The sequence below is a fragment of the Dama dama genome, chromosome 19 (genome assembly GCF_033118175.1).
Source record: "Dama dama isolate Ldn47 chromosome 19, ASM3311817v1, whole genome shotgun sequence".
In the NCBI taxonomy this organism is placed as follows: domain Eukaryota; kingdom Metazoa; phylum Chordata; class Mammalia; order Artiodactyla; family Cervidae; genus Dama; species Dama dama.
In genome coordinates this window covers 59,268,443-59,295,072 of record NC_083699.1, presented here as the reverse complement: position 1 = coordinate 59,295,072, position 26,630 = coordinate 59,268,443, and the positions used below count along the sequence as shown (strand labels likewise).

The 26,630-nt window shown below is 38.3% G+C and overlaps 1 protein-coding gene across 45 annotated transcripts in view; it reads right to left on the bottom strand.

Moving 5' to 3' along the window:
• ZBTB20 (zinc finger and BTB domain containing 20) overlaps positions 1 to 26,630 on the bottom strand; it is an 846,735-nt gene that overhangs the window by 164,466 nt on the left and 655,639 nt on the right. For 40 of the 45 annotated variants that reach the window (XM_061167116.1, XM_061167114.1, XM_061167131.1 and 37 more), the window contains one exon: positions 14,798 to 14,841. The exons of 2 other annotated variants lie outside the window; for them this stretch is intronic. The gene's annotated coding sequence lies outside the window, so the exon portion shown is untranslated. Of the gene's footprint in view, positions 1 to 14,797; positions 14,842 to 20,694; positions 20,773 to 26,630 lie in introns of those variants that run through there. 3 more of the 45 variants (XM_061167144.1, XM_061167138.1, XM_061167150.1) reach the window with 1 other exon arrangement.

The window sequence follows — 26,630 nt, the reverse complement described above, 5'->3', positions numbered from 1 at the left end:
TTCTGGGTCACTCTGTCTGTTTTCCCTGGATCCTCAGGCTGGTCCACAAGTCAGTGTGGTCTGCCAAGGGTGTACTGTTCCCAGGAAATAATCTGACTGTGGTGTGGAGAAATCTTTCTTCTTAGATCAAGTTATTTTTTGCTAAGAGATGAGAGGAAACTAAACCCTGCACAATCCTAGAAATGGATGAATATCTAGAGTACATGTTTTTGATTACATCTTGACTAAAGCCTAACTTGTTTTAGAGTTGCTGGCCCTGTTAATGTGCACCCAGCTCTCCCTTGTTTTTCTGGCTTCTAATTACACCCCTCCTTGTTTCAACTCTATGTCCTTTTGGGGAGCTACCCGTAAAACTCTGATCTGTTCTCTAAAAAAGGCCTCTATCTCTTGGTCATTACTAAAGAGGAAATGATTATTAGACACTGAACTTCATGAACAATCATTGTATCACAACAGTCAAAAATTGTACATTCATATCTTATTAGGTAAAAGCATTTATCTGAAATTTAAATATAACTCCTCATTTTCTAAAAAAGAATAAATCAGAATCCAACACCAAAATCATTCAAAAGGTAGTCTTTAAAGTGTTTTCTCTATAGTTCTTTGTTGTTTGGGGAAAAGGGCAAAATTCCCAATAATTGTGAACAGTAAGATTTCTCTTGGATTCCTGCTCCAAAATTCAGATCTCTGAAGTAGTTTTCTGAATGTTAGTGTACATTTCTGAAATTTGTTTCTTAGATATATCAGAGAGTTGGAGTGGAGTGGTGAACACACAGCCTACTGTGAGGTGGCTGACCTCTGTACAGATTCTAGATAGGAGATGTTCATGGCTGGTGATAATAAGATGATCAAGAAATTGACCCTTCATATTATATATATTAATAAACAAATATAGATAGATCGATTGCTATAGACACCTTGTCAACAGATACTTCATACATTTTGGGAAAACTAAACAGTATTAAGATTCTTTCTAATCTTCACTGAAAAGTGCTACTATTAAAACTGGTAGACTGGTAGTCATACAGGCTCAAACACATTCTAGGAAAAAAAAAATCTACATTTTCTTACTCTCCTCCCCAACATTTTATGATTTTTGAGGTCCTCTTTTGCATCTTCATGTTCATTTTTGTTTGTTTTTCACTGTATTTATCACTGCTTTCATAGAATTTTTAAAACTTTTAAAAATTAAAAAAATTATATATATATATAATTAAGTCACTTTGCTATACAAAAGATATTAACACAACATTGTAAATAAATTAGGCTTCAATAAAATAAAAGAAAAAGTGGTAGAGGTGTATGCAGAATCTCATGGTGAAGAAGCCATGTAGTAGACTATTCAAGTTTAATGATGATGGAAAAAGGAGAGGGAAAAAAAATCCCAGAAAATGATTCTAATCAGAGACTTCCTACTACTTCTCTTATGCATCCTTGACTGACTTGTAAGGACCAGAATGAAGGACATTGCTAGAAGATTTAGGTGTAATTTTTACTCAATTTCTGTCATAGGACACATGCTTCTCGTATTCAAAATATAGGATTAACTTTAAATTAGAGGTGATAATTACTTTCCACGTACCAAAAGTCTAGAAATTTCCAGGGTGGAACTAAAAGTGGAATCAGTTTTAGCTTACTAAAGTGTGAGAGGTTAAGGTGGCCATTCTAAATAAATATCTGGAAATGATTCTCTGGAATAAGGTAGGTATTTCTGATTTATCTTCAATAACCTCACATTAGAAGATATGAGAAATAACAGAGACTACAGAAAGAGGGCAGAAAGAATCTAATGAAAGGAAAAAAAACCCACTTAATTTTATCACTACAAAGACCTCTTCTATAAGAGAGTAGAAAGACTCTTTGACTAAGTAGGTGGTATATGTACCATCATTGTTGTTGTACTCTGTGGCTCAGTTGTGTCAGACAGACTCTGCTACTCTTTGGACTGTAGACTGCTAGGCTCCTCTGTTCATGGGATTTTTCAGGCAAGGATACTGGAGTGGGTTGCTATTTCCTCCTCCAGAGGATCTTCCCAGGGATCAAACCCATGTCTCATACATTGCAAGCAGATTCTTTACCACTGAGCCATTGGGAAAGCCCATTTGTACCAAACATATATATATAATGTATATCCTATATATACACCACTGCCCAGCTTTCAATCGGCAATGATGTTTGGGGAAGAAAAGGGTGAGAAAGAATGGAGGGAAGATTCATGCTAATAAACAACACAACACTAATCATCATTATTGGGTCTTGTTTGCCCTCTGAGTATAGGCCATGTTGTAGAGGCAGGGGTATAATATGTGACGTTTTCTAAGGGCATCAATAAGAAAGTTAAACATTCGTCACTCTGAGCCTACAGTATGGCAATGCCAGCCTTTAACTGCTCCAGGGGTATCGCTGAAACGTAGCTGGTAGTCACATGCTCCCACTTCTTGGGCAGTTTCACTGTTCAGATAGAGGAGTTATTTACTAGGCCTATTTCCTACCACTTGCCTCAGCTTGTAATTGGCTTAAAGGAGCTTCTGTACAATCTTGAACATGATGGTTTCTTTTCTGCTTCCCTTCTGGACATTGCCTAAGGATTTAAGGAACTGCATATGACTTCTGGACATGGTTTTTCTTTAAAGACGTAGAAAAAATGCCCCAGAGCACATGGCATCCCTTATCATCTGCAAATGAACTGTTTTGTGCTGAAGGAATGGTTCAATTACCACTCAGAACAGCACTGCATAACTCCTGCCCCTCAGAGAGACTTGGGGTACACATGCCGGGAGCCAGATGCTCACTATCCCAAAACACAGGAAGATGCTCTGTCAGTCTGCGCTGTGAAGGGCAGGGGCGGATGCTGTCAGTGTGGCATTTCTGCCTCTTAGCATCTTTCACTCTCCCTGAAGTTGCTGAAAAATATTCCATTTCATTAAGTATGTAGTAATACACATGGGAGTCAGAGAGAGGGAAAGGTGGAGGACACTGATGACATGGCCTCTAGCACTTTATTTATGAGAACATCCAGAAATCTCTATCTACATCTGGTAGAAGAATAGTGTCAATTCTGCCCTGGAGACACAGATCAGGCAATGTTGCCAGTGTGTATTTTTCCCTTCCCAATAATTTACTGATTCTGGAGTCTGATGGCAGAGCTCAGATGATCACTTTCACATTCATATGAGTGAACAATTAGCCTGTTCCTTTGGGGGATGGCGATGTCAAATAAACATAAATGTATGAAACCAGGGGAAGTTCTGACTGTCCCTAACCCAGAAACTCTGCTGGTCTCCCGCGTGGTGCTTCTCTCCCCATGACCTTCCCTGGGAGAGAGGTGAGGGTGGAGGTTGCCAGCAGAGCACAGGACACAGTGCTAGAGGTGACCTCACAGGACAGGGGTGAGCACTGCCTTTGAAGCCAAGGGTGAGACTAAACAACAAAATGCTTGTGAGGCTGCTCATTTGCCCTTTGCATGTTTTTACTGTATTATTCACCTTTTCATTGTTGATTACATCTACTTTTAAAATATTAGGGATATGTCACAGTATTTCCCTAGTATTTTTTTTTAAATACTGTTTACCATAGTGATTTCTATTTTCACGTAATAAAATTTAATATTCTTTAAGTTTTCAGACAGGATCGTATGCTTGGCAAAAGCATCTTGTATCCCAATATAAAAATATTCACTTACATGGCAAAAAGTACAATTGACAATTACAGAATTAGTGAAGATGCAGAGAAATGGGCAGCCTCTTTCTTTGCTGGCTTTCCCTAGTGGCTTAGCAGTAAAAAATCTGCCTTGCAATACAGGAGACCTGGGTTCGATCCCTGGGTCTGGAAGAGGGCATGACAACCCACTGCAGTACTCTTGCCTGGAGAATCCCATGGACAGAGGAGCCTGGCAGGTTTCAGTCCATAGGGTTGCACAGAGTTGGACTTGACTGAAGCAACAAAGCAGCAGTAGCAGCAGGGGATATACATTGATACAATTTTGCTGGAGGACACTTTAGCAGCAGATAAATTTTACTCTGGCAGTTCCACTACTAGAAATTTACACTAAAGAAATAATCAGGCAAGTGAATTTTTAAAAAATGCATATATGTATAGAGATGGTTACTGTAGCATTGTTTAGTTAGAAAAAATTTCCAAATATCCTAAATGTCCATCAGTAAGTGACTTATTCAATAAACTACCCTCTACTGGAGTATAATGTGGCTGTCAAAAAGACAATGTAGATCTATATTTATTATCATGGAAAATGCCTTACAATGAGTAAAAAAAGCAGACTGCAAAACAGCCAGCAGATTTTCCTTTTATTTTGAAAAGAAAAAGACAAAGAAAAACAGACAGACAAATAGATATGTTTGGAAATATATTCCCCAAAGTGTTAACTCTCTGGGTGGTGAGATTTTGAATGGATTTTTTTCTTTTACATCATTACTATAACAAATGCAAACCAAACTAAATGTATATTTTAGAAGTAAAAAAATAGAATTTGAATTTTAGGGAAAAAAGCTTAGATAAATCCTGCAACAACTACTTAAAAATTCAAATATGAGTTTCATAGTCATTAGCAATTAGTAACTCTCTGAATAGGGTGATACTATTGAATGACCGTTCTCTTGATGGATGGCATCACTGCCTTCCTCAGGTTTCCTCCAAGTTTGACAATTCAGGTGACACATTACATTTTAAAAGACTTTAAAGTATAAAAGCTCACATACTGGGAATAACCCAAATATCTTTACCTAGGGCATTGTTAGGAAAATTCTGGGAGTTTTATATGATAGAAAACTATTCAGACATTATGGTGGCAGTATGTAATTATACTGAGAAGGGCTTACATAATATTTAGTAAAAAATAGAATACAACCTTATATATACAGTATATACTCAATCATGTTACACTCAGAGAAAAGACTAGAAGGTGATCTAAAAAATTGTTAATAATCACTTTTCTGTTTAGTGGGATTGTGACTATTTTCTCCATACTTTCTTAATATTTTACAATAAGTGTGAATTATAGAATCATGAAAGAAGTAACTATTAAAAAAAATACAGCTGTGTTGCTCAACAGCTGGCAAATATTATCCCAGATGTATCTACAGTTGAGTTTTGAGTCAAATGGTCTTAATGTCATTTCCTAAAGGAAATCTAATAGAATGGAATATGTTCAAATAAAGGAAAGCTGTCATTGCCACCACCTCTCTGCAAGCCACTGCTTTATAACAGAATAAATATGAATGGGGAATCCTAGTGCTATTGGCAATTAAGAATTTACACATTCTTCAGGTCTTTTTTATATCTTGTTTTATGTTACTAGAAGCTAAAGTTTAGTTAATCTTTAGTACTCTGAAATGTCTCCAGGTCTGGAAGCTCTTTTGGAGCCTGATGGCATAGGACACCATTAGGAATGGAGGCTCATCCATTCATTTTAAGTGGGGGTTCCCTGGAGTAACAAGGGTGAGCTGCTATATCAGGTCTTCTATAGACCATTAGCTTTCTTTCCGTTTTTCCCTTCTTCTCTCACCTACCCACTCTTCTTCTCTCCATCCCTTTTTCAAAAAAAAATAAAATAAAATAACCAGTCTATATACAGTTAGATGGAAGCTCTTAAAATTCAGAGAAAATTCACCCAGTACCAATACCACACTTCAAGTTGACGATCTAATTGTTCCTAAATGATCATATGTTACAAAATGATGACGGAAGAAATCAGAATTATCACTTACATATGTATGTTGTATATTAGAGGCTTGTCAATAAGGCAGAGAGTAGACATTTAGTGAGAAAGCAAAAAAATAACTAGGTGATGCCAGAATGGGAGGAAGGAGAAGGCAGAAGAAAATAATGACCTGGGTTTCTGTGTCTTTTGGCAAAGGTTATCTAATCACCTGTTCTTGGCCTTTTGGACTAGATGTCAGTGTTTTAAACTAAACTAGACTGTTTTTTCTGTACCAAACACAGTGCCTGGTGCAATGTAGATGCTCACCAGAGGCTTAGAGAATTGAACAGAGCTCTTTTACTGCCTTTTCATTCTGGCCTCAGATTGAATCAAAAAGAAACTAAAACCCCTAATATCTTTTCACGCTTATTATGTAAAACTCCATCCTAATTTGAATTAAAAGGCACATTTCTCTAAGTTTCCACCTTGGTCATTGAACTTCTGGAGAAAGTCACACAAGACAGAATAGGTACTACAAAAACCCACCAGACTCACCTAGACCTCCTGCACTGTCAAAGAGAAACCCACTGTGTTCTTCTGGTCAACCTGCCATGCTATTTATCCCAAGAACTATTTTATTTATTTATTTATTTATTTTTTTTGTTTTTCTTAATATATATATTTTATTGAAGTATACTTACAATGTTTCAGGTGCACAGCAAGGTGATTCAGTTATACATATATACATACATTATTTTTCAGATTATTTTCCAGTATAGGTTATTAACAAGATATTGACTATAGTTCCCTGTGCTATACAGTAAACTTTTTTAAACTTCTACTTTCCTCAAATCTCCTCCTCACTTATTCTTGGCAGCACCTTGCTCCCTAGGAGTGACCATTTGGGACACCTCTCAACCTCTCAGTACCAAGCCTACACACAGCTTGCATCTATCTCTACCTTTCCTTCTTCTTTCTTATAACCATAGAAGAGATGTTCCTCCTTCTATCCTTCCAATTGTACTCAGGACCGCATGTCTGTCCATATCAGGAACCATCCCCTCAACAGTCATCCTATCCTATTATCACTCCTATACACTGAATCTCGCCTCTCTACTGTATTTTTCTAAGCATATAAAAATGCTAATGTCTCCATTCCCCTCCAGAAACTTCTTTTGACCTCACCCCACCACCCCCACATTCCTAAGATACTAGTTCATTTTCTTTTCCTTTAAGGTAAAATTTCTAAGACTTAACCACATTTGCTCTGTTTCTTCACTTCTTATGCTTTCCTCATCCTTTAACAAATAAGTTACTGCTTCTAGCTCTTCAACAAGCCACCTTTTGCTAAAGTCAACAACAACCTCCAGACTAATATATTAAGTGATATATTGTTCAATCCTTAACTTCTTTGACTTCTCAGGGGTTACTATTAACCACTCTCTTTGAAATGCTTTGTTTTCTTGGCTTCTGTGTCAATGTTTTCTGATTTTCCTACTACCCCTTAGTTATTCCTTCTGAGGATATTCACAGCCTCATTTTTCCCTACCAGGTGATTACATATTGAGTTCTTCAAGTCCCAGTTTGGGCCTTCTTCTTCATCTAACCTCGTCCCTAGGCAACTATCATCCATGCCAACAGCTTCATTTGTCTTCACTTTACTTCTGAATTCCAGTTGTATATATTCATCTGCCTACCCAATATGATTATTTCTATCAAGAGCATTTGACACTAGACATCTCAAAAACAGATCTTAACCCCAGTTCTCCCCTGGTGTTTCATATAACCCTGAGTGGCACCATCCTTCATATTTTTTAACAAACATAAAACCAGTAGTCACTTCTTTCTCCTTCATCTCCCACATCCAATCCATAAGAAAAACCTGTTTGTTTCTGAATTATCTCTCAGTTGCATTCATTTTGCTTCCATTCCCATCATCTCTACCCAAGTCTATTTTTTATCTGTTCTTCTACCATAGCCTCCTTACTTTTGCTCCTCCGAAACCATTTACCACAATGAAACTAACTTAATTTTTTAATTTCAGGATTATGGTAGTTTATCATGCAACTGTAAGAGATAATACAGAAAGGTCTGGTATGCCCTCTACCCCCCATAATGTCCCAATATAATATCTTGTTTAACTATAGTACAATATCACAATCAGGAAACTGACACTGGTACAATCCATCCACCTTATTCAGATTTCACTCATTTTACATACACTCATATAAATGTATGTGTGTTGCTCTATGCTATCACATCCTTATGTAAAGATTTGCATGATTACCACCACAGTCAAAATATAGAATGGCTATATCCTAAGACTATTTCGGGCTACAACTTTGTAGCCACAGTCAGCCCCATCTTCCCTCACTCCTTAATCACTGTTAATCTGCTCTCTATCGTTATAATTTTGTCATTATAAGAATGCTTTATACAGGAAATTGGCTTTTTCACTCAGTGTAACATCTTTGTTATTAATCCAAGCTATACATATCAAGAGTTCACTACTTCCAAGTGTTGAGCAGTTCCATGGTTTGGTCATACTATGGTTTAACCATTTACTGATTGAAGAACTTCTGGATTGTTTCCAGTTTGGGGCTATTGTGAGTAAAGCTGCCATAAACTTTGTTTTCTGTATGGATATGTTTCCATCTATTTGGGATAAATGTACAAAAGTAGCAAGATCTTTTTAGAATACAAAATTGATCATGCCATTTTCATTCTTAAATGTGCTTTTCCATTGCCCTGAGGCAGGTCCTTAACATGTTGTCAGAGATCCTGACATCAACAGGCCCTGAATTATCTCCTCAACCTCAGAGTTCAGCTCAGAGTCACTTCCTCAGGGAAATGTCTCCTGTACTTCCAGACTCACTTAGATCCCCCCTCCTATATTGCTTGTAGAGGACCTGGCACTTTTATTTCACAGCAGTAAGCACAGCTTGCAATTATAAGTTCTTTTGTGTGACCATTTGATTAATGTCTCTCTCCCCTCCCCCAGACTGTAAACTCCAGCAGGGCAGAAGCTCTGTGTGTTTTGCTATTAGGTTTTCAGCACTTAGCAGACATTCACTTTGTGTTTAATGAAATTCCGCCAAGGATTTTAAGACAGATAGTCTTGGATTCAAGTTCTGTCTCTGTTACTTCCTAGGCATTCTTGGAAAAAATTATTCAAACATGCTAAATATCCATTTCATTTTTATAATATTATATACTTAATAAGAGTAGTTTAAAAGGTTAAATCATATAACCATTAAAAATATTTTGTCTAGTACCCAAAGAAAGGCAAGCACTCAATAAATTTTATCACTAGTTTCACAAAAGATAAGAGTTTTTGTTTTTGTTTTCCAACTTGGGTTTAGTTCATTGTCTTCATTTCTTGCTTGTTCTTGGGGTTCTGATTCTGGTAATTTTAAGAGTCTAAAAAGAAACCCTCAGTTTAGAACTCCGATAATTCTATGACAGCTGGTTTCAACCTCAGGTATGTCCCCTTAGGCATTTGAGAGCCTTATTTGACCTCTTGGCTCTGGTTTCCATTTTCATTTTACTCAATACTTCCTCCTCTTGTTTCCCAGCTTGTGGATCTTAGGGTTTGCAGGAAAGCCTTTTCCCCCTCCCAGTTTACATAAAGAAGTTTTCTAAACATATCTTGCCTCATTCCTTATGCTAATACTTTTCCATGGAGGAGGATCATAATGTTGGCCCCTGTTTCTCAGTTGGCTGAGACTTATCTATTGACGTTTTTGAGTCTTTCTCCTTTCTAGATTGCTTAGACTAGCCGGAGTCAGCGACCTGGAAAAGCATTATTCTTATGCAGATCCAGATTTTTCCTTTGGGCGGAAGCGAGTCAGTGAGCCCCTTCTACCTCTCATACTAAGTTCCCTTCTTCCACCTAGACTTTAGCAAAAATTTTGGCTCCCCAGCAATCAGTTTTTTATTTTTCAATGGGTTTAAAATTTGAGTGGGGAAAAACTGCTTTTTGTACCCCTTCAAAGAATCCTACACTTAGGTTTATGCTTTTGCTTGGGATATCATTTCTTTACTTTTCCTTTCTTTCTTTCTTTCTTCCTTTTTTTTTTTTTTTTTTACATTCAAGCCATTTTTCAAGACTAGCTAAATGGGAAGCTGCAGTCTGTGGGGTCACAAAGAGTTGGAGACCACTTAGCAACTGAACAACAACAAAAATCGCATTTTACATGATGTTTTCCAGCCCATAAGTTTTCTTTCATGAATGAAATCCTATAGTACTTATTGGAGTATATCATTCCTTTTGGAATTGTTATTATCTTCTGTGCATATGGAACACTCAATAGTATGGCTTCTTTTCGTAACTCAGTTTTAAGTTTCTTAAGAACACACAAGGGCACTGTGTTCGTTTATGTTTTAACTCTCCACTAAATATGATTCTGAATCCTAGCTTGTGCTGTTTTCACTTTAGTAATATACTCCCCCATTTCCTTTATGAAAAGCTTATGGAAAGCATTGTTTACTAGGTAGAAAGGCTAAAAGGAATGGAAGCAGAGAGAGGTAATGCTCCTGGCTGTGGTAGACTGGTCTGCAGTGTGTTTTGATTCTCTGAATCAAAGATAGAAAAAAATAGCCACTACTACTACAGGGAAAAAAAAATGAGGAGGAAGGGTCCTGAAAATGATATCTGAGCAATGAAAGACAGTGAATATTTTAAAGATCACTGAATTTAATTTATTCAACCTAAATGCATAAAAGTACAGGTGGGGACATTATTTATGCAGGTATATGCAAATCACTTTATAAAATAGGCAAAGCCCTTCTGCTTTTTATAAGTTGCCAAGGTGGTTCCTGATATTTTAAAAGCTATGCACCTTTCATGTAATTTCCTAAGACTTGGAATCCCTCTATCAGAATCTCATAGTCATTGTCAGAGCAAGTTTATTTTTTTTCTCTCCTCTGGGACATTTACAAGGCTCTCATAACCATCATAAAAAGAGTGGTTTCCACAGAGATGTGACTGGAAAAAATCACTTGGAAATCACTGAGGAGCAAGTCACAATGTTCAAAGCAGAGAACATAGGCTTTGAAAACATGAACCCATCTGACCTCTTGAATTTAGAACAGTGAATTCCTGAGCTCTGAAACACGGGGCCCGGCTGTGCATGCCATATTGGTGCTATAAGACTGGCAGTAGGTTGGCTGTGGCATGGTCTATTTCAAACTCCTTCACAGTGCCCAGTGTTGCATGTTCCCAGATGACATTTGGTTGGCAGAAGCTGGGCCTCCAAAGCTGGCAGTCTGGAATGCAGCCCACTGTGTTTTGACAAACACATAATTGACCATCTGATCACCAGCCTACGTTCTGCACTCAGGTCACTGAGGGGACCTGGGCTTTCAATAGGTCCCTACTCCTTATCTTGTTCATCTCCACAAACATTTCTCCAGAAAGTAATACAGAGAAGACTTATACACACCCACACATATCTTCCCATTTGCTAAAGAGAACATGGTACATGCAACAGAAGCTGTTGAAAACTTCCTTTAAATCGTCCTGGCAGCCCAAAGTGAACAAGAGAAAAGCACACTTATGGTGAACTCTAATTCAGAAAGAAGGAACAAATATACTGCATTGTTTCAACACTCGGCTGTGCATAAGTTGCAATTTAGCTCAATGGCTTGGAACTTCTCAGAAAAGGGCAGCAATGGGAAAATGATAGGAATTGGAGCTTTGATCGACTTTAGGAGGATATTATTAAGAACTGGTTTCATTTTCAGGTGAAAGAAGGGAAAAGCCAGACTGGCAATGTCCCATCTCCTCCTTCTTGGCCTGCCAAGGCCACTATGAGAGAAGGAAACACATATTTGTGGAGACCAGTAGACCCAACTCAAGTTGAGGTCTCCAGTGAAGGGACTGTAAAGGAACATTTCACCTGAAATTTGGCCCCACACAACACGTGACCCTTCAGCCGAGAAGGCAAGGATTGTGCACGGGGCCAACCCAGGCTGGCGTTAGGCAAACATCAGTGTCTATGTCAGCACTACCCAGTTGCCTCTCCTCTCCTTTCCCAGCCCCACTGCACAGTTGAAGCCCTTGGTTTTCATCTTTGACCTGCTCTCCCTTTTCTCAGTCACCAGACCGCTCTTTTTCTAAAACATAACTCTACTTAAAATTCTTCAAAGCCTCACCAAGCTTGTTACTTCAAGTCCAAACTCCTTGCTCAGCATACAAGACCTTCCATGACCTGCCTCCTGCTTACTTTCCAGCCTCATCTCCTTTGAAAGGATCTCCTTCAGTCACGAAACTCTAGCCAATATCTCGGAACCTGACTGCTGTGTGTCACCTCCTTTGCGCTGGCTTTTTTTCTGATTATGATCTTCTGTTGTTTCCCCCCGCCCTCCATATTCACCTGGTAAACTACAGTTCACTCTTCAGACTTTTAGGTTCAGCTTGGGCACCTCCCATGTGCAGGCAGGTGCCGCTGCTTCTTTTTTGTTCCCTTGCTACATCTTGTATACCTCCATTCCAGTGGCCATCACATGGCATGGCCTTTGTTTATGTATATCTCCCTATCAGGCTGAGATTTTTAACAATGGGGAGCATTTCTTATTTATTTAGCAGTTTTAAGAACCGAGCATAGTGACTGGTTTCCTATAATTGTTTGTTGACTAAAAGCTGAATAAAGAGCCGTACATGATAATCCGTCAAAACCTAAGCTAAGCAGTAATGTTAGCTTCTACAAGCAGGACAGGCGCCTCCAAGCAATCCAATGAAGGCAGAAGACCCCAGTAGTAAGGCACTTTGGATGGTTATCATTGGGTGAAAGGAAGAGTGAGGGATAGAGGGTGTGATGGAGGAATGTCTTGTTAACAGAGAAGGTAGGCAGTGAATTTTCAGGCTTTTCAACATTTAGTTTTCAATATGGAAAGGTACTGTTCTGAGAATGCATCTGAGTTTGAACCACGGACAGTTCTACATTATAAGAACCTGGTTCTCAAATAGGGTGAGTCTGTGCTATCTACTTCAAGGCAGCATGGCAGGTCATGGAGGGCTCCTCTCTGCCAAAGATGAATGGGATGAAACACTTTTGTGGGAAAGTCTGGAAGCTATTCAGCTCCTATTGAAATCTATGTCAAATCCAGACTAGGACTTTGGACTAAAGGCAGTGCCAAGGAGAAAAAATTTGAAGAGGCAGAATGTTGCACCTGCCTGGAGGAGGCCATTCAGTGGCCCTAGGAGCTATAAGTGCTAAGGGATAATGTTTTCACCTGTCCCCAGGGAACTTTTCTTCTCCTTCTGATGGGCCCCTGGGGCACCACGTCTGGAGACATCAGCTGTGTCTGTGGGCACTTGAGATCAGCAGAACTGTCACAGGCCCTGTCACCCTTGAAATAAAAGCAGTCTCAGGATTTGAAACAATCTAAGCAAGCATGAAGCCTGGCTTGAGAAGTGGGAAAAGGTTAGTGGGTACATGGATGGGCTCTCAGTCCATTCCAGGTCATTTGCTCAGCCTTATCTTTGGTTACAACTCGGATCTCTCTAGAAGCTGCCAGATTGATGGTTGATGTTGTATAGAATCAGTTTCACATTTTCCTATGAGCCAGCCACAGCCTTTCAATTATGTTTTTTATCTCAAAGGTCTCCCCTCGATTTCTAATCTGTGACCCAGGTCTCCAGGCCCCTGCACTGCTTGTGTCTGAAGCTTGCCCTCCAGTGCTGACGTCATAATAGCTGAGCCGGGAGAGCAGGAGTGCACGGTGCTGACTCATCCCCGGTGATGTGAGGATTAATGCCTGTCTAACACACAGCTATTATGTGAACTGTTTTTACACAAAAGAACTGTAACAAAAATGATTTGCCAGTCAGAGGACTAGAAATACACAGTGCTAGGTAACTGGAGTAGGGACAGAGAGACGTAAAGTGGTAACCACAAGCATGCATGCCGACACCCTCCAAAGCACTGACAGACCCACTCTATCAACACCGAGAATGAGGAATAACAAGACTTGTCAGGGGCAGGGAGGACCCACCCCTGCTGTATAAATGCATTACACACAGCACCAGTCTTTGGGGAGTTTAATCAATCTCCTTTCTCTGTCAAATAACTGTCACTTTAGACTTTAGCCTTAGCATCCTTTGGGGGATATTGTTCCCCTAAATATATTTGCAACTCGCTTCTAGGAATGTGAGTGGAAGCCACACACAAGCAAAAGAGCCATGGGAACACCCTTTCTGTGCAAATGATTGCAACACAAGAAATAGCTTGCAGTGCGAAGGCATCAGTGAAGTAAGATAGAGTGTTGTGAATAGGGGACAGTCTTCACCAGAGAGTGAGAAGCAGCTGGAAGGACGCTGATTATATTTATCACCTGAGGTGACTGCCCCTACCTGTAGCATCACTTGGGTAGTGTCTTATGCAGTGACTTTGATTATTTGGGTTCATGGCCCCAGAATCTCTTTCAATTATCCAAACCAACTCAGTGCAGCCTAATTTGGGCTTTAAATAATAAATGTTCTCTCTTTTCATCTGAAATCAAGTTATTATTTTTCCCCAAATGACTTCCCATCTTTTCTAAAAAGAGAATGGTACCTTCTATAAACCTCCTAACATATGTAATCCTGGATTTCTCTCTTTTTTTCCTGGACTTTACAATTTCACAGGATTTCAGCCTAAATGACTGAAGTTTTATACTTCAGTCTTATACTTCCTGTAAAAGGATATTAGAAATTTTGTACAAAAAATGAAACCTCTGATCTAGAAGTTGAAGTGAAAAGCTATTGAACCTAGAGATGGGTGTATAACTGAAGAATAAATAATTGCCCATTGGTTGACAGCAGAGCAAAAGCCCAACTATTGCTGGTATCTGACTGAAGAATGTAAGCTGTAGTCTAGAAGAGCAGTGACTTTTGCAAACAGCAGCTGTGGCCAAGTCAAAGGCAGTCTTTAAATAATACAGGTCCAGTGGCTTGGGCTGCTGGCCTTTTCAGCCCCCTCCTGATGGCAACTACTACTATCACCAAGAGCATCGACTCCAAACACAAAAGAAGCTAACACACAGTTAAGACGCACTGGAAACCACAACAAAGTCAACTGGAAAACATGCCAATAAAGACTCAAATTTCCCAAATCTGGCACTTTTTTTTTGAAAAGTAAAGAAACCATTTTTACTTACACAAAGAGAAGGAAGGGGCAGGCCACAGGCTGATGGTCAAGGAACTGAAAATCAAAGACAAAACAAGGAATTAAAAATAAACCCAATGATATTGTGGAGAGAAGGAAAGCAAATTAAGTTTAGACAGGACTTGTTGCTCCTAAAGCATGAGCAGTAAGAGCCCATTTTGTCACCTGAAGTCCAAGATTCAGCCTCATAAAATGTCCAAAGATGTGGCCTCTTGCTGTCTGATCAATGTAGAAGGGGTGGTAACCTCTTTCTTTGTCAGCTTTATTCTGATCAGAATCATATGAACATTTTCTAGAGTTGTGCTGTTCAATGTAGTAGCCACTAGCCATATCTACCTATTTAAATGTAAAATACTTAAAATTTAATAAAAAATTAAATGTTTGGTTCCTTGGTCTACTAGTGACATCCCCAGTGCTCCACAGCCACCTGTGGCTGGTGGCCGTCTTACAGATAGACCATTTCTATCGTTGCATAAATAGCTATTGGGTAGCACAATGAGAACAAGTAAAAGCTTTACTATGTTGTACATGACAAATCTTAGCTAATTTTGACAAAGGTGAATCAAACTCATAGACTGCTTCTTTGAAGGGTAGATTTAGTATGTTTAATGCTTTGGATAAATTTAAAACCTCCACGTGCTGTCAGTCATTAACTGACAGTGGTTACTGCCTTGTCTGCTGCACAGCACCAGGCTAGGAATGTGTCCTCTGACTAAAGGATTTTAAATGAAAGCATCTGTCCCCCAAAATGCATTTCTATTAATAAAACTTCAGTTTTCTGCTATATATCAACATGAATCAACATAGGCAGAAACCAACATAATATTGTAAAGCAATTATCCTTCAATTAAAATTAAATAAATGTAAAAGGAGGAAAAAAAACACTTCAGTTTTGGGGGGAGTTGACCTTAACAGTTTCTCATTCTATATTTTAAGTCTGATAATTTTCTTTTGCAATTGTCAACACACAAGCAAAATAAGCAATTAATGGACTGGCCTGCTCACTGGTGTTTTGATAGCTTTTCTTACAGAGAAATAAAACTGAAGTAACAGAAGATCCAAGAGAATAAACCAAACAAGGATGCTGAGAAGACAAAGCAGGTCTCCTTATCCCACCTCACTCAAACATGTCAAGGACTTAAAGTGCGCTGGTTGAATTTTTGTGTCTCTGACACTATGGTTTTATCAACTTCACATAAAGCCTCCAGAAAAATGCAAAACAAACTGTATTTAAAAAGATCAAGTAGAAAGACTTGATTAAATAAATTAGCATAGAATAAGGCTAAAGCAGAAAACTGGCAATTAGAGCTTCACTTCTCAGCAAGTTTTCTGGACAAATGCACCATCGTAGAGATTCCTCTAAAGAATACATTTTTCTTTTTGTGGACTAGGTGAAATGCTGTTCCATGAACATGCAGCAGTGAAGGACAAGAAGAGTTAAGAGTTAAGTTGAAAATCTGCAGCTTGGACCATAAAGAGAGGTTGGGGGTCTCCAATGCTTTTAAATTGTTTCACAAAATTGATGAGCTTAATGAAAATTTTAAGCAAGATAATTAACTTACGTATGATTCATTGAAAGTACACACAAACTTGAAATATATATGTGTGTGTCTACCAACTAGCTTCAAAGACTTTAAATCTCTAAGTTTTGCTACATTCTAGTCCTGTCTACAAGCTGGGATCTTAGACTATCACACTGGTGCATCTTTTAAAGCATTTTTCCTTTCTTCTTCTCTTCTTTTCTCCTTTCCTTCCTTCCCGCCTGCTCCCCCAATGTTTTTGAGCTTGCTTTCTTTCCCAACCTTTGAAAAAACGGAGAAAAATATGATTGGTGGTTAATCTATGCAGTGTGCTCGCTTATTTTTCTGTTGTATGTTATAAACCCAATAAGTCTCAGTAATAATTATGCTCTTTTTGAACTATACTCAGTATTTATGTTCTTATATCTAAGCATACAAGTTTCTAAATTTCAAGGAGTATTTATTCATAAAAGTTAATCAGTCAAAATTAAATTTTTGATGTGATCAAAAGAGATCAATGTAAATTATACCCAGATTGACTAATATATCCAAGGTCTGGAATGAAAAACTATCTTTCCTGGATGTCAAATGACACACAGGCTGTCAATGACAGGAATCCAAGATGGAGAGAAAATTCACAGTGTGTATGTCACAGTCTAAGACAAATTAAAGCCAAGTTAAATTAAAGATTTTATTGGATATAATTGTTGTCTTTATGTATTAATGAAAATCAATAATATCTATCCCAAATTTAATATTAAGGCTAAAAATTTAATCTCAGAGTTCTTCTACAATTTATAAACATTCATAAACATCAAAAGGCCCCTGTTTTCTTGATTGAATTACAATCTGCTATGCAATTTTGAAAATGTGTATTAATCTGCATGGGTTTATTTTTGTTCAGCTCAAATTGTTATTTTATTGATATGTGCCCTTTCTGCCTAAGTGATATTCACTTTGTATGTCTGTATATTGTTTTCATCTGAAATGCAAAGAATTATCTACAGTAGTTTTGCATGAGATTAAAATCATTTGCATTAAGCATGCTGGGTTCAAAGCACAAATATCTAGCAAAGAGTATAGAACTGTAAAGGCCAAATGAAGGGCCTTATAACAGTAGGGGAAGCAAGAGTAGAGAGAGGGAGAGGGGTTAAGTCTGATTTTAGTTTTGTGATATCTGAGTAGAATTTATTATATAGTATCAGGCTCCAAGGAAGTAAAAGAATTATTAACTGTAACTGAAAGATTAGTCCATTCTGATTTCTGTGTATGTAATGTTCCAGGGCAATGATTCCCAACTTTTGGAGGTAATGCAGATCCCTATGAAAATCTCTCCTCCCAGAAATTCTTCCAAAATAACAAGTTTCAAGCGTCTCCCAAACTCCAAAGGGGATCTTCTAAGAATTCCAGGTTAGTAACCCTCAGCCTAAAGGGAGAGGGGAGAAAATGTTCTTTCAGTCCCCTTGCTCATCACTTCTAGGATGTTTTAACAAGGTGCTATACAGTTAAAGCCAGGAGTAAATGAAATGTATGAAAATGGAGCATACTACATGGGTAAGTATGTGTGGCTAGAGACACACAGACTCCTTCACAGGACTTCCAGACTCTGACTTTCCTAGTCCTTGACAACTTTATGAGAAAGGCCATAGAGCCTTAGGGACAATAAGGTAGAGGAAATAATGAGCAAAGGAATGATAATAAGAGGTACTATTCACTGAAGACCTTCTGTGGTTTCAGGTATCCTAAGTAAATGTTCTTCGATTTGAATATGGGCATACCCAGGGAAGTGGAGCAGTCTGACGAGTATGCAAAGCCACAAAGTAAATAATAAAGATGTGGCTGTCTCTTTAGAGAGTCAGTTGTCCTTGTGGCTAAGTAATTAAAAAATCTTATTTGTACATGCACTCATTTATCCAATAACTACTTCTTGAAAGTTATACACAAAAAGAACAGACCCTGTTCTTGTCCCCATGGAACTTCCAGTTCGGTGAAACAAACAAGGATATGTTGAGGAGCAGAAAGCAGAATATGTACATACTTTTAGGATGAAACCTGAGACTTTGCTGAAAGCCTAATTTATGGCATGCTGTTTTAGGCATCAGGCACCCCGAATATTGGATGCTTACCTTAGCTTGAGGATCACCTGCCTAGAAGAGTTTAAAAGGCAGCTCTAACAATATATCATTTAATCCTGACTACAAGAGTATATACTGTCACTTCTATTTTACCAGAGAAAAAATGACATTTTAGAAATTAGAAAACTCACCTTAAATCAGATAGTTTCTTGGATTTAAAAAGTTTGTACTGTTCCAAAGTCTATATATTTATAAATCCTAAATTCCCGTACCTCTAGGTATTTCTCTCTTTATGTTTGCCCTTGACATCTGGACTAATTCAGGAATTTGTTAGGCTAGTTTAGGCTTCTTCTTTGGAAGAAGACATAGCTGGTTTGATTTGGATTCTACATATTAGATGGTGGTAAGGTAAAGCTATTGTTAATATTACACCTATTTTATGGGCAGAAGCTGAGCCACTTGCCAGCTGAGGTAACTGGCTGGGTTAAAAAAGGAGCCCAGGGTGTTGGTCTCTCATTCCTCTTGACTAAACTCCAAGCCTGGGCAATGGTACTGTGCAGGGGTTTTTCTGCAAGTGGGGTTCACACTGGCTGGTAAAGAGTGAGAGAAACTTGCTAAGGGAAAATAATAGTACAATAAAAAAAAAGGGAAATAATCATAACTCACAAAAACTGGTTACTTTTAGCATTGTGAATAGAAAAGAGAGAACTTATTCATCACAAATGAATCAGAAAATTAGAATGTGTCACAGCATTGATGACAGAGCTGAGGAATTCAGATGAACTAAAGTTCAACACTTATCCTTCTATCTGAATAGGGTAAATGGTGTGACAATAGGACAGAAATGACCTCTTAGACATGCCTTTAATCCTTCCAATCTTTCTTTTCCAACTACTCTCTCTAGTATTTAGGGGGGTTTATATCTTTGTTTTGCATGGGTAGAGATAACAGTTTAACATTCTTTTCATGTTCTAGAAGTATTGTGTTAATTAATTCTTATGTGGGAGTCATTCCAAACAGTAGGATGAAGATTTTTACCTTATTGATTTTCCTAATACCTTTCTGGCTTCCAGTGTTTTCAAAGGAAGAGGCATTATTGGATTTTTAGATTCATATGTCTCTCAGAATAAGTGCCAGCTTCATAGATTCTTCTCAATTGATATTCCATCTTCACTCTGGATACATGATTTCCTTTATCTGACAGATTCAAGAAATTTTATGCTACATTTAATGACATTTCATGCACCCTGAATTTGGAGGTTTTTAATTCTCTATTTTCTACCTGGCAAAAGATTTACAAGTTAAAGTCAGATGGAAGGGTTATTCAGATGTGCATACAAAGCATGCTCAATTTCCCATTAGGTACTCAGGGGTCTCCTGCAAGTTTCTTGGTCTTAAGGAGACTGACTACAAATGCCACAAATAGTCATTCATATCTTGGGGGCCTGCTTTTCAAGACCATCTTGAGAAGAACAATAGGAATATCATAGTGATGTTTTACCATTCTTTAAAATACTATGATAATTCTGAATAATGCCTACCTTCAAAATTTAGATGATGAAATCATGATCAGTAAAAAGAGAGAATTCAAAAACTAAAGTTCAGGGCTTCCCTGGCGGTCCAGTAGTTAAGAATCTTCCTGCCAATATAGGGGCAGGCTGGATCCTTGGTCAGGAACTAAGATTCTCACATGCTGCAGAGCAACTAAACACATGAGCCACAGCTACTGAGCCCACACATTCTGGAGCCCACGTGCCACAACTAGAGAGCCCACATGCCACAACTCCTGTGCATCACAACTGGAGAGTCCCTGTGACAAAGCGGAAGATTGCCCTGACACCATGAAGATTCTACATGCCACAACTAAGACCCAATGCAACCAAATTCATAAATATTAAAAAATAAAAAACTCACATGTATCCCATTGTTCATTGCAGCACTATTTACAATAGCTAGAACATGGAAGCAACCTAGATGTCCATCGACAGATGAATGGATAAAGAAGTTGTGGTATATATACACTATGGAATATTACTCAGCCATAAAAAAGAACACATTTGAGTCAGTTCTAATGAGGTGGATGAACCTAGAACCTATTATACAGAGTGAAGTAAGTCAGAAAGAGAAAGATAAATATTGTATTCTAACGCATATATAAGGAATCTGGAAAAATGGTACTGAAGGATTTATTTACAGGGCAGCAAGGAAGAAACAGACATAGAGAACAGACTTATGGACATGGGGAGAGGGGAGGAGAGGGTGAAATGTATGGAAAGAGTAACATGGAAACTTACATTACCGTATGTAAAATAGATAGCCAACAGGAATTTGCTGTATGGTTCAGGAAACTCAAACAGGGGCTCTGTATCAACCTAGAGGGGCGAGATGGGGAGGGAAATGGGAGGGAGTTTCAAAAGGGAGGGGATACATGCATACCGATGGCTGCTTCATGCTGAGGTTTGACAGAAAACAACGAAAGTCTGTAAAGCAATTATCCTTTAATAAAAAATATTAATTAAAAAATAAAAAACTCAAGTTCAGCAGTTAGATTTGGGACCATTTCTGAGCCTGAGACATTGCTGAGATATAACTTGAGATTCCACCCCATCGCACACAAATCTCCCTGAGTGTTCCTGCTTCTTACAGATAGAAAGTTTGAGGAATTAGAAATGAAATAAAATCAGTAGGGCTGGGAGGGGTGGCAGAGCAGGGTAGGAGGTAATGTCAGGGACTGAATTTGCTTAATATATTTAGGACAATTTCTTACAGCTCCTAAAACAAACCTAACTGGATGGCATGATGACAGTTTAGGAGCTCTGTACAATCTGACTCGAGACAACTTTTCCTTCCATATTTCAAACTCTCCAAGTTATAGTTTTATAGATTCCAAATGGATTGTTGTACCAGGACCTTTTATTATATAGTACATTAATATTCTTTAAGGGACACTGAAAAGGCTTCTCAAGTGGTGCTAAGGGGTAAAGAACCTGCCTGATAATGTAGGAGATGTGAGAGACGCAGGTTCAATCCCTGGGTCAGGGACGATTCCCTGCAGGAGGGCAAGGCAACCCATTTCAGTATGCTTGCCTGGAGAACCCCATGGTCAGAAGAGCCTGGCAGGCTATAGTCCATAGGCTCTCAAAGGGTCAGACACGACTGAAGTAACTTAGCATGCATGCAAACAGGAGATGCTGTAAAGATCTGGCATTGCTATCATGTGGCCCAATCAAGTAGAAACACTTGGTCATAATGCTGCTCACAGCCCATCATTAATGCCATTTGGTACAAAAAGTTGTGCCTATTATAGGACAAACTCTTCTCCAGACTCCTTGGAATATATAAACACAGAAAGTAACATGTTAGTGTACAGAGGGCTTTGGAATAAATACGGGCACAGCAGGAGGAATAACCATCCAGATCAGTGTGAACAGAAGGCTGTCTTTACTCAAATGGTTTCCTTGAATTTTTTAATACAAAGGGAAAAATTATGACACAGAATTTATATAAAAAGATATAAATTAAGCAGGTACTTTTACCCGATGGTCTGTTAGATACTAAACCAAGAGGACAATGTGGGTACAGTCTGTGTTTTAAAGACTTGATAAGAGCTTTCCATAATACAGATTGGAAAATGTTACTTCTGTCCTTGTTACCACCAATTATTTGTTTAACAGCAATCCCAGATCTTTCATGATCTGGATCTAGCCCCAATGCACCTCTCTTGTTTTCCCCCACCACTGCTTCCTTACACACTGTGACAGACTATTTGCTCTCCCTGAACACGCCCAGGACACCTCTGCCCCTGAGCCTAGCACAGTGTCCTAAACACAGCAGGACCCTCCAATGTGTGTTGAATAAATGCTGTCTATTTATTTTAGGAGACAAAGATGATAGAAAAAAGTTGTTAAGTAAAGGAATAGTACCAGAAAAGGTCAAGGAAAAGTTAATTTTAGTGCATTTTCAGAGTGGGGGCAAGATGAGCCTTTAAGATTAGGAAAACTGATGCTCTTTATTCTTGGGTCTAGCCAATGCTATGAGTCAGTTACTTTTTTGGGAACAAGTTTCAACCTCAAGGTTAAATGAACACAAATGCTCTGTCCATCAGCATATAATGAAAAAGCTGTGGCTATTTCCACATCAGCACAGTGAAATTAAAATATGCAGTGCCTTTCTCAGGGGCATCATGTATGACAGACCTTTTAAAAATACTCCCCCATTCCATTTGTGTACAGAAAGAGCTATAAAAACAAAAATAAATGTTTAAAAAAAACTGAAATAATATCGCTTACAAAAGAAAGAGCTGAGGTATATCTTCATAGTTTTCTGACTATAAGAAGGGTTGTAAAGAGGATAATGATAGGCATTTTTGTCCTAGGACAAAATGATATTAAACTGTCCAGTGGAGAATTTAAGACTTTAGGATGAACATCCTAAATATACAAGTGGTAAATAATCAAGTAGATTGCTAAGAGCTGTTACGAAATTTCTATCTTCACGGTTATTTAAAAATAGGAAAGATCCTCCTCTGTTTCGGATGGAATAAAAGCGGCTCTATCTCCAGTCAGGAGGGTGAATTCAATAGCTTCTCTAGTCTCGTTTTGCTCTATATTACTGCAAAATCCTATAACATGCTGATTCCCCGAATTGTATAGAATTACATCACAGTTGAATAAAATACATTCTATGGTTTGAAGAGGACAATGTGACACAAGAAGTCTGTAACTAAATTCAAAATAGTTTATAGACTGCTTATGTATCGATTCAATTTGCCAAGTGTATATTAATTACTCAAACAGAATTGAACAAACATATACTTGAATCTACTATGGTTTTTAACATAATGGTTAGCTAGAGTGAAACATTCTAACAATTAATTCTTTCATGTCTAAGGCATTTTAGCTGAATATTTAATAAACCTGTTATGAATATGCATATAAATTCAATACTCAATTTTTTTTAAAGTTAGAAAAAAGACCAAAATATTATATAAGATTTCACTGTTATTATTCCCAGGACTATCTTCAAAGACATCACGAGAACTGGTGAGCAAATACTTTTAAATGGCCAAAATGGGCTCCATATGATTAAGAATGTAAATCTAATGATAGACTCAGGGAGAGCTCTAACAGGGGTGGCAAATTACTGACTTTCTTATCTATTTACCTTTCAGCTTTGGAGCTCAGCAGAAGTGTCCATTTCATACAAGCACACAAGATTAGATGAGCAGTTCCAAAGACCTTGTCTGAACCAAATTCATTTCATGTAGTTTGCCACATTTCTTAAATAGAAGATGAGCGCTTTCTATCTATGGCCCAGAGTTGGGTTGGATTGCTGAACTATTGCCCAACTCTTATAAGCAAAGCACTAAAATGTACCAATCAACAGGCAGCCCATAGCAGAGGTATCAGGAAGGTCAAAATACACACACATAAGAAGTTGGCAGTACATTATAGAGAAAAGCTATTTCTAAAGATGGACTTTGGCTACTTAAAGCCTTTGAGTGTTATTCAACTTTTGTTAGGAAAAAAAAAAAAATCAGTCCCAATGTTACTTGTAAAGATCTGGTTAAAAAAAGAGATCAAGACAGAGAAATGTAGTTTTATCTTTCAAACCATTATTTTCAGAAGGACACAAATCAGAGATAAACTATGACAATTTCTTCACAGCTGACTTGTTGGAGGATATTGTTCTTGTCTACACTAATGACTTCTGGAGGTTGGTTATTGCTGTGATCAGGAGCTGGGAGGATAGAGGCTTAACACCTTTCAAGAGAAACATTTTGTTCAATATCAGTTCAGAAAATAAAGCCAGTATTTAGCTGACTTTGATAACCTATCTACCATTATGGTTGGTTCACGTAGCCATTCCTTATGCTGTTTTAAATGTGAAGAATGAGTTGAACAGCAAAGGTGTCAAGCTAACCAGCAACTGAAATTTGAAAGGCTATGGTTCAAGAAGCTGATAATATTGTTCAATTCAGTCGCTCAGTCATGTCTGACTCTTTGTGACCCCATGAATCACAGCATGCCAGGCCTCCCCGTCTATCACCAACTCCTGGAGTTTACCCAAACTCATGTCTATCGAGTCAGTGATGCCATCCAGCTATCTCATCCTCTGTCATTCCCTTCTCCTCCTGCTCCCAACCCCTCCCAGCATCAGAGTCTTTTCCAATGAGTCAACTCTTCGCATGAGGTGGCCAAAGTATTGGAGTTTCAGCTTCAGCATCAGTCCTTCCAATGAACACTCAGGACTGATCTCCTTTAGGATGGACTGGTTGGGTCTCCTTGCAGTCCAAGTATTGTTAGAATTCATAAAACTTACTCCTGGCTTCCTTACTCCATCCCTTCCTGTTCTCACATCCACATTCCTATCATTAGGCAGGTGAAGAAAAAGAAACAAATGTGAACGGGACTGCCTCTTTGGGGACACAGTCAGTTCTCCATCCTCCCCAACTGCAACCTGCTCTCAGTTATCTGAAAAGTTATTAATTGAAATGCTTTAGTACTCCTTCTTAGGGGAACTGGCATTTTTAACTATCTCTACAAGATCCAAATTCAGGTTTTTCCAAGGTAATGAAGAAGGTATTTGGTGATTCTGTATTTGTGTATGTGTGGTGGTGGTGGTGGTGGTTGGAGTGGTCACGGTGGACTCTGCTCTGGACTATAGATTTGGCAGCTTTATTGCCCAAGCTTTATTACCTGATTTCCTATCTCAAGAGACAATGTTTTAATTGCAATGGTTTAATTGCAAATAAAGATATATACATACATATGCATATATCATATATATATTATATATATATTTATAGATGAAGGTGGGAGGAGAAGCGGATGACAGAGGAGAGATGGTTGGATGGCATCACCGACTCAACAGACATGAGTTTGGGTAAACTCCGGGAGGTGGTGATGCAGAGGGAGGCCTGGCGTGCTGCAGTCCATGGGGTTGCAAAGAGCGACCAAACTGAACTGAATAAATATATATATATATATATTTCTGTTTGAAAGTTATAAACATTTGGGGACTTTCTGTCTATACACTCTATGAAGTGTTCCTACTGATGTCAGAGTAATTTAGGTAGAAACATAAGGAAACATAAACAGTTTCCTCTGACACTACAAACATGTTCTTCCTTAGTGATTTCCTCCTGGTTAATTGCCATTCATTCCTGGCTCTTTGGAGCATGTGCTCAAGTAGACTTTTTCATAGTATCTTTCCTGTGGGTGAAATTTACTTATAAATACCTGAATACTTGTATTCACCTATTAATGGCCTAGGAATTGATGTTTTCTGTCTGCTGTTTCACCTTTCACTTCATGAAAGGATTAGATTGTAAACAGCCTAGCAGAATCCTTCAGGCCAAACCCTGGCTGAGCTGATCTCAGCAGGCAGGGAACCGGTGTCAGCCTATGAAACACAATTATGAAAATAGAAAGGATTCACTCATACTTTCAGGAAGAAATTACATTGTTTCCAAGATGAGACCCAGAAAATAAGACACATTACAAGACATTGAGCAAGATATGACTTTAAAAAGAGTCGGCAGAGGTAAATTTCAAAAAACACCAGATTTGCCAGAGGCTTCTCAAACTGTAGATATATTTTCAGTGTCTGACCTGCACCAGACACTTTAAGGGAAGTCCATTTGTCTCTGACCAATGAAACCCAAAATACCCATGCACAAAAGGCAGTATTTCTCATCTCCAAAGGCAATCAGTTTGTGCCCCAGAGTCTGAGGGTTCATGGCTTTCTTTTAATTTTATAAGTCTGTATATGCCTGGTTCCTCTTGCATGAGTAGATCCTGAGGAAGTGACCCGTCCACATGCCCACAGAGCTAATTAACTCCATCCTGAGGGTTACCCCGCCCTCATCTCACACATCCACTCAGTGTTTTAAATGACCCAGCAGTAGCATGAACAGATGATTTTTTTTTTTTCTCAGTGAGGAAAACATGGTGTTGGAAGAGCTAGGATATGTCTGCTCTAATTCAAAACAGCAGTGTGACCCTAAAACATTACCAAATAACTTTTTATCAGCAGTGCAGAAATGATCAAAAATGCTTGAATGAAATCTTTCATGATATTCGTCCAAATTACTGAAATTTCTATTTTTAAATAACAAATAATACATAATAAATACTGTGGTAGAGAAGTCTGAGCTGTATCCAGAAAAATTTTTTTAAATCTCCTTTTACTAGAAAAAAAAAAAAAGACCCAGAGCCTCCTTCCTCAT